We start from the raw sequence: 9,106 nt of genomic DNA, 5'->3' as shown, positions 1-9,106 counted from the left end.
GGTACTTCGGGGGGCAGTACCACAACGGCACTTGGCGGACGCCAGCGCGACGCATAGCGAGCGTGTGGCAACGCCACCCGCCCCCACGGTGGGAGCAGCGAAGGCTGCCCTACCTCTCCCGAATTTGACTCCAGCGGAGGCCCCTGCTAGTGCTGGCACCAGTCAGCACAGCTCAGAGGTCAACACAAGCCCATCAACCACCAGCACGGTGGGCCCCAAGGCCTTGTCTTCCGAGACAAGGCCTCCACGGAAAACACACCGCTCGCAAGAGCACGTGTTCAGTGCCTCTCAAGAGGCCATGGACACAACACCCAGTCAGAAGGCGCAGCTGACGCCTAAGGAGCGGCGCGATTTTCTTGACCGCTTCAGGAAAGACAAAATTCCAATTACAGGACCCCAAAAGGGCTCTGTAACCTAAACGATGTACATTCTCTTCGACACATAGCACAACATTTATTTTAATGTGGATACACCAATTATTCAGTGGAATATCAGAGGCCTGCTTTGCAACCTCGATGATATCCAAGAAATTCTTAATGAACTAACTCCAAAAGTGCTGTGTGTCCAAGAGACTCACTTGAAATCTAAACATAAACACTTCCTTCGTCACTATGTTATTTTTCGGAAGGATCGCGATGATGCTCTCGCATCATCAGGCGGTGTAGCCATCATAGCAGACAAATCTATAGCCTGTCAACACTTACAGCTACAAACGCCTCTTGAGGCAGTGGCCATTCGAGCTGTACTTTTAAGTAAACTGATAACCATCTGTTCCCTGTATATACCGCCGCATTTTCAGCTTCACAAACAAGAATTCCAAACATTAATAGATCAGCTGCCTGAGCCATATGTTGTGCTTGGAGATTTAAATGGGCACAGCAACCTATGGGGCGACTCGCGCTGTGACGCGAGAGGTCGCTTGATTGAACAGTTCCTTTTTTCTTCAGGTGCATGTCTTTTGAATGAGAAGGAGCCCACGTATTATAACATAGCAAACAAAACATACTCCTCAATAGATCTTAGCATTGCATCTCCTATCCTTCTACCTTACTTTAAATGGAAAGTTCTTAAAAACCCATACGGGAGTAATCATTTCCCTGTAGTTCTAAGCACACCAATGGCTAATGAATGCCTTCCACAATTACCTCGCTGGAGAACTGACTCAGCTGACTGGGAAAAATTCAAAAAGCTTGCTTCTTTATCCTGGGACGACATGTGTGCTCTAAGCATAGAAGCTGTGGTTAAATATTTTACGGTTTTTCTCCTTGACGCCTCCTCCAAATGTATTCCTGTAACAAGTGGATTGTCCACAAAACGCCGTCTTCCGTGGTGGAACGATGACTGTCGAATAGCGCGTAAGAAACAGAACAAGGCATGGGCTTTACTTCAGGATTCTCCGACGGCAGAAAATCTTGTCAGTTTCAAACAGGTCAAATCCCAGGGTCGGAGAACGCGGCGACAAGCTAGAAGAGAAAGTTGGAGAAAGCATATATCGGGCATTAACTCATACACTGATGAAACAAAGGTTTGGAATAGAGTGAAGAGAATAAACGGTCGACAGCCTTACTCGCTGCCTCTGGTAAATACTCAAGGCGACAGCATGGAAGATCAGGCGAACTTTCTTGGCGCACATTTCGAACAGATTTCCAGCTCGTCGCACTACTCTGAAACATTCCAAAGATACAAAAGGCAAATAGAAAGACAACCATTAGAACGGAAAAGCACAAAATGCGAGGCATACAATAGACCTTTAACCATGGCGGAACTTCAGGCAGCACTAAATAGCTGCAACAAATCTGCCCCAGGTTCTGACCGCATCCTATATGAAATGCTAAAACACCTGCCGTCTGAATCACAAAAAACCCTTCTTTGTCTCTACAATTCTATATGGTCTTCCGGCCACATTCCCTCTGCTTGGAAAGAGGCCATCATAATTCCTATTTTGAAACAGGGTAAGGACCCTTCTCTGGCAAATAGTTATAGGCCTATAGCATTGACGAGCTGCTTATGCAAAGTTTTTGAGAAGATAGTAAACAGTCGCCTGGTCCACTATCTAGAAATAAACAAGAAGTTAGACCCATATCAATGTGGTTTCAGAGAAGGCAGATCGACGACAGATCAGCTTGTGCGCATGGAAATGTACATCAGGGATGCATTTGTCCACAAACAGCTTGTATTATCAGTATTTCTTGACTTGGAGAAGGCGTATGATACTACGTGGCGCTTCGGGATCCTTCGTGATCTTTCTGCAATGGGTATTCGCGGCAACTTGCTGAGAATAACTGAAAGCTATCTCTCTGACAGGACATTTCGTGTTAGAGTTGGCAACGTGCAATCTCGACCATTCTTACAGGAGACAGGTGTACCGCAGGGTGGAGTACTGAGCTGTACGCTATTTATTGTTAAAATGAACTCCCTACACACCATATTACCACGCACGCTCTTTTACTCAGTCTATGTGGACGATGTTCAGATAGGGTTCAGGTCGTGTAACCTTAGCATTTGCGAGAGACAGCTACAGCTTGGCTTGAATAGATTCTCAAAGTGGGCGGATGAGAATGGTTTTAGATTGAACCCTCAAAAAAGCACATGTGTCCTGTTCTCAAACAAGAGAGGTGTACTTCCAGAACCAGATATTAACCTTAAGGGAGAAAGACTAACCGTCAGCCTTGAACACAAATTCTTAGGTGTTATCCTGGACACAAAACTCAACTTCATTCCACACCTAAAATATCTTAAAGAAAAGTGCCTGAAGACCATGAACCTCCTCAAGCTGCTCTCTCGAACAACTTGGGGCAGTGACAGGAAGTGTCTGCTTAGCCTGTATAAGAGTCTCGTACAATCACGCCTCGACTACGGAGCCGTGGTGTACCACTCCGCAACAGAGACTGCGCTAAAGATTCTTGACCCAGTCCACAACCTCGGTATACGACTGGCAACAGGCGCCTTTAGAACGAGCCCTGTTGAAAGTCTTTATGTTGAGTCCAACGAATGGTCCTTACATCTACGCAGAACATTCCTAAATTTATCATACTACACTAAGGTAAAATCAGACACCGAACATCCATGCCATTCCATCGTTAGCGACCTCTCCGCTGCCAGACTTTACCGTAACCGCCCACTTATTAGAACTCCTTTGAGCCTGCGCTTGGAAGCAATGGCAGAAAAAACAGACATACACTTCCCAGAAAATATTCTAATGCCTCCCACTCGCCTTCCACCGCCTTGGGAATGGCAGACCATGCAGTGCGATATCTCTTTTGTTGCAATAACGAAACATGCACCTGAGGCACACATACTATCACACTTCCTCGAACTCCAAGCGAAGTACTGCTGCGCCGAGTTTTACACAGATGCTTCCAAGTCATCTGCTGGTGTCGCATATGCAGCTCATGGGCCAGTTTTTTCCACCTCCGGTACTCTAAATCCTAACACAAGTATTTTTACGGCTGAAGCGTACGCAATACTCTCAGCTGTAAAGCACATCAGACAAACAAATCTGAATAAGGCCATTATTTTCACAGATTCGTTAAGCGTAATAAGGGCCTTAATGAGTTTTGGAAAACATAAGAACCCTGTTTTTAATGAACTGTACACACAACTATGCCTAGCATTATTGTACAACCAAAACATCGTCCTATGTTGGGTACCTGGCCATAGGGGCATAAAAGGCAATGTAGCTGCTGACGAAAGTGCAACGTCAGTCGTCTTTAATGAAACGGATGTGAAGAGACCCATAGCAGCAACAGAACTTAAGCCCTTCTTACGCCATAAACTGAGGAAGTACTGGCAAGATCAATGGGATAATGCAATATTGAATAAGCTACACGTTATCAAACCAAAATTAGGGAACTGGATAACTGAAAGAACAGCAAGACATAAGGAAGTACTTCTGTGTAGATTAAGAATAGGACATACGTACGCCACTCACTCCTACATTTTGACGGGAAGCGAACCTCCGACATGTACCAAATGTGGCAAGAGGCTTACAGTTATTCATGTTCTTATCCAATGCACTGAAATAGAAGCGGAGGGGAAGTACTTTTTCCTTTCTGCCTATCTGCAACACATACCATTACACCCAGCATTCTTTCTCAGCAATGAACCCCTTTTTACTTTTCAATCAGTATTAAACTTTTTAACTGAAACGGACACCTTAAGTGTAATTTGGCCAGGCTACTTGTAGCACGGCCTCCACCTGGAGGTCGTAGCTGCAATGAAACCATTTTCTAGAGCACGTGCCTCCCAGCCCTTGCTTTCAAGGCCTTGCTGAGGCACTAGTGCTACAGCCATCACATATTTTACTGATCATCCATATCTCGCGAAACATCTATTTTCATTGCAGACACCATCAGTCACTGTCATTTTTTTTATACCTGTATTTTACGCACTTCAGAGCGAATGAATTTTAGGCCCTTTTACAGCCACATTGCACCATATGTATATTTTCCATCTTTTAGCGAATATTTTAGGCCACTATGCAGCCGTGTATCATATACTCCCCACAATCAACACTCACATAACATTGACAAGCACGGATCATCGACTTGGCGCTCTTTGGCCACATCTGGCCCTTGCGCCAATAAACTCTACTAATCAATCAAATCAATCTTCAAATCGTTACTTTCGAAAAATACGGGAAGGTTAGTTGCTCAATTACGCAAAGTACCTTTACAGAAATTGATAATTCCTCAGAGTTCGACGCCTGCGAGGATGTACACAAATGTGAACTTGTATTAAGGTACGTTTTGTGGTGTACGTAACAGAAATATTTTATTGAGGAACTGTTGCTGCGAGATGAATGACAACATAGTGGATGTCAATGCTAAGGCAGGGAAGAGAAAAGCTAAAACTCTGAGCAATAAGGCAGCTGTTTCCTTGTAAATAGCTGTATGAATGATTTGCATAGCATTTCTAATCTTATTTGAGTTGTTGTAAATTAGTGGACGGCGGTAATTAGTGCGTCGAAAGCAAAATTATTCATTTAAGCATAATCTAGATTCGAATAAGTTCATGTGTCCCTAATAACATTGTTCATACGCAATTGTGAAGCTAATCGAGTCCCCCGCAGGGGCGTCTGCGTAAGCAGGCGTTTGGTGTGTTGCGACACCACGGACCCGAGCACACGAGGGTTGGACCCTCCCGCGTGTAGCCGTGCGCGGCTTAGCCGTGTCTGGGGAAAGGGGGATCCTGGGGGTTGAGCCGATGCCGGGTGTCTGGACCTTTAAGGCCCCCCGGCGGAGGCAACACACCTCTTCGGCCTCTGCTTCACATAGACGGCACCCCCGGACTGACCCACCCGGGGGAAATCGGTAGTTGCCTTTTCCTGTCTCTCTCTCCCTACAACCTTCGTCTTTTCCTTACTTTCCACCTTTCCTGTCTCCTTCTCACTTCTTTATTACTTCCGACCTTTCTGGCAGCAAGGGTTAACCTTGTGTGAGTAGCCAACCTTGGTTATATCATATTGGGTTATAGCGGCAACGTACAGCTGGCGTTTGCAGGCCCTGTTGTTCAGGCCCTGCAGCGTCCCCTTGTTGGACTCCATGGTGGGTGGCTAGCGTTGCTGCCGAAAACTACACTTCCACACATGGCTGTTTCCTTCCCTCCACTACCTGACCGCCCACAGAAAAGAGGGCGCACCGATGAAGTCTTCCAGTTTTTTGGCCGCCAAAAAGAATCATTCCCACGTTTCCATGTGATTCATTCTGCAAACCCAGATAAACAAGTACGAACGATCTCACCCTTCCTTGTTTCCAAGTCATTGACTGAAGTCTTTGGTCTTGGTTATAAGGCGTCGAGGATGGCAAGTGGTGATCTCCTCTTGGAGCTCCGCGACCAAAAACAATATGAAAACTTGTCAAAACTAGTGTCATTTGGGGAAACCCAGATAATTATTACCCCGCACCGCACGATGAACACCACCCGTGGTGTTGTCTCTGACGATGACTTGATGGAGCTCACCGAGGCTGAACTCTTGGAGGGCTTCAGTGACCAGAATGTTATCAATGTTAAACGAATTAAGATGAGGCGAGATGGAAAAGAGATCAAAACGAAACACCTGATACTCACCTTCGGCTCAAGTGTCCTTCCCGAGTCCATCGAGGCCGGTTATATCAAACTTCGTGTTAGGCCATACATTCCCAATCCTCTCAGATGCTTTAAGTGCCAACGTTTCGGCCACAGTTCACAGAACTGTCGAGGCCGGCTGACTTGTGCCAAGTGCAGTGACAACGAACATTCCTCTGAAACGTGTCGGAACACTCCACATTGTGTGAATTGTGATGGCGAGCATGCCGCATACTCGCGGTCATGCCCGTCCTGGAAGAAAGAAAAAGAAATAGTCACAATCAAGGTCAAAGAAAACATATCTTTCAAGGAGGCACGTAGGCGGGTGTCATACCTGTCTAAGAGTAGCTTTGCCGATGTGGCGCGTAAGGGGGCAGCGTCACAACGGCCTCCGGCGGCTGTCCGACCCACAGGCAGTGAGTCGGCAGTTACGCCATCTGCCCCCGCGGCGGTTGCAGCTAGCGCTGCTCCGTCTACCCAGAATGAGGGACCATCGACGCCGAAGGTGGACGCAGCCGAGGCTGCCCCAGCCTCCGAGGCCCCTTCCAGCGCTGGCAACGGCCAGCGCAGCGAAATCCCTCTGGGAGCCCCATCGACCTCCGGGCTGGTGGGCGCAGGGGCCTCTCCCTCCAAGGCGGGACTCCCTCTGAAAACCTCTCGCTCGCAAGAGCGCTTGTCCGGCGCCTCACACGAGGCAATGGACACTACACCTGTCCCCAAGGCGCACCAAACGCCTAAGGAGCGTCGAGAATCGCTCGAACGCTTCAAAAAGAACAAAACACCTATTACAGGGCCTCGAAAGGGCTCTGTAATATAAGGCATCCACTCCGTTTCCGTAAACACAGCACCAATTTACCTTAAACATGGATACACAAATCATTCAATGGAACATCAGAGGTCTCCTTAGAAACCTTGATGATTTGCAAGAACTCATCCACAAACATAATCCAAAAGTGCTGTGTTTACAGGAAACACACTTAAAATCTAAACACACAAACTTTCTCCGTACGTATGTTACGTTTCGCAAAGATCGCGATGATGCCGTCGCATCATCGGGCGGTGTTGCGATTCTTACTCATAGAAGTATTGCGTGTCAACCTCTACAGCTACAAACGCCCCTTGAAGCAGTGGCGGTTCGAGTTGTCCTACTAAACAAACTCATCACCATTTGCTCCCTTTACATACCCCCGCATTACCAACTGAACAAACATGAATTTCACTCCTTGATCGATCAATTGCCAGAACCTTATGCTCTTCTTGGCGATTTCAATGCGCACAGCTCCCTGTGGGGCGACTCCCGTATAGATGCGCGAGGTCGCCTTGTTGAACAGTTCCTTTTTTCTTCTGGAGCGTGCCTTATCAATAAGAAAGAACCCACATATTACTCTCTTGCAAACCGATCCTTTTCGTCAATAGACCTTAGTATAGTCTCCCCGTCTGTACTGCCTGAACTTGAATGGGAAGTTACCGACAACCCTTACGGTAGCGACCACTTCCCTATACTGCTAAGATCATATAAAGAAAACGAATATCCACCATACGCTCCTAGGTGGAAGATTGAGACAGCTGATTGGGAGAAGTTTCGATCTCTAACTAGTATCTCATGGGCTGACCTGTCTTCGTTAGGAATTGACGCTGCAGTCGAGTTTTTTACAGCATTCATAATAGATGTCGCATTTAAATGCATATCAGAAGTAAAAGGCTTGGCCTGCAAACGACGTGTCCCATGGTGGAACGACGATTGTAGGATCGCTCGTAAAAAACAGAACAGGGCGTGGGGGTTGCTACGCGCTTCTCCCACTGCAGAGAATCTAGTCAACTTTAAAAAAGTAAAATCCGAAGGCAGGCGAACCCGCCGACAGGCCAGACGAGAAAGTTGGCAGAAGTTCCTATCGAGTATTAACTCGTTCAGAGATGAGGCGAAAGCCTGGAACAGGGTCAATAGGTTAAGAGGGCGACAAGCACATGCACTTCCTTTGGTAAACACAGAAGGCGATACCCTACAAGATCAGGCGGACTCACTTGGGGAGCACTTTGAGAGCGTGTCAAGTTACCATTACTCGCAATCCTTTCTCAAATATAAACAAATAGAAGAATGTAAGCCACTCATGAGAAAATGTCAACAGAATGAACCATACAACTGTCCTTTTAGCATTGCCGAGTTGAGAGCTGCCTTGAGCGCATGCAAGAGCTCTGCTCCGGGATCTGACAGAATCATGTATGAAATGATCAAAAACCTACATAAAGACACCCAAGTTACACTAGTCACACTTTTCAACACGATTTGGGCTGCGGGATACTTCCCGACTACATGGAAAGAAGCCATTGTGATCCCGGTTTTGAAACAAGGCAAAGATCCTTCCTCAGTGGCAAGTTACCGCCCGATAGCCCTGACAAGTTGCCTTTGTAAGGTATTTGAAAAAATGATCAATCGCCGTCTCGTGCATCTCCTAGAGTCCAGTAAAATGCTTGACCCATTTCAATGTGGTTTTCGGGAAGGGCGATCTACAACCGACCATCTTGTGCGCATCGAAGCGAGCATTCGCGATGCCTTCGTGCACAAGCAATCCTTCTTATCTGTATTTCTGGATATGGAAAAAGCGTACGACACAACCTGGCGGTACGGAATCCTGCGCGATCTTTCCGCGCTAGGTATCCGCGGCAATATGCTAAATACTATAGAGAGCTACCTAGAGAACCCTACATTTCGAGTGAAAATAGGTCCTGCACTGTCGCGTACATTTAAACAGGAAACTGGGGTACCCCAGGGTGGCGTACTCAGCTGCATGCTGTTTGTCGTAAAGATGAACACGCTTCGTGCATCTTTACCACCAGCTATTTTCTATTCCGTGTACGTAGATGATATACAAATAGGTTTTAAATCCTGCAACCTCACAGTCTGCGAGAGACAGGTACAGCATCTTTTGAACAAGGTGTCACAGTGGGCAGAGAAAAATGGATTTAAAATCAATCCTCACAAGAGTTCTTGTGTTCTGTATACAAGAAAGAGAGGCCTGGTTCCGGATCCTTGCTTAGAACT

This window comes from Dermacentor andersoni, chromosome 3, assembly GCF_023375885.2.
Source record: "Dermacentor andersoni chromosome 3, qqDerAnde1_hic_scaffold, whole genome shotgun sequence".
Lineage (NCBI taxonomy): Eukaryota > Metazoa > Arthropoda > Arachnida > Ixodida > Ixodidae > Dermacentor > Dermacentor andersoni.
Note: the sequence above shows the minus strand (reverse complement) of the source record.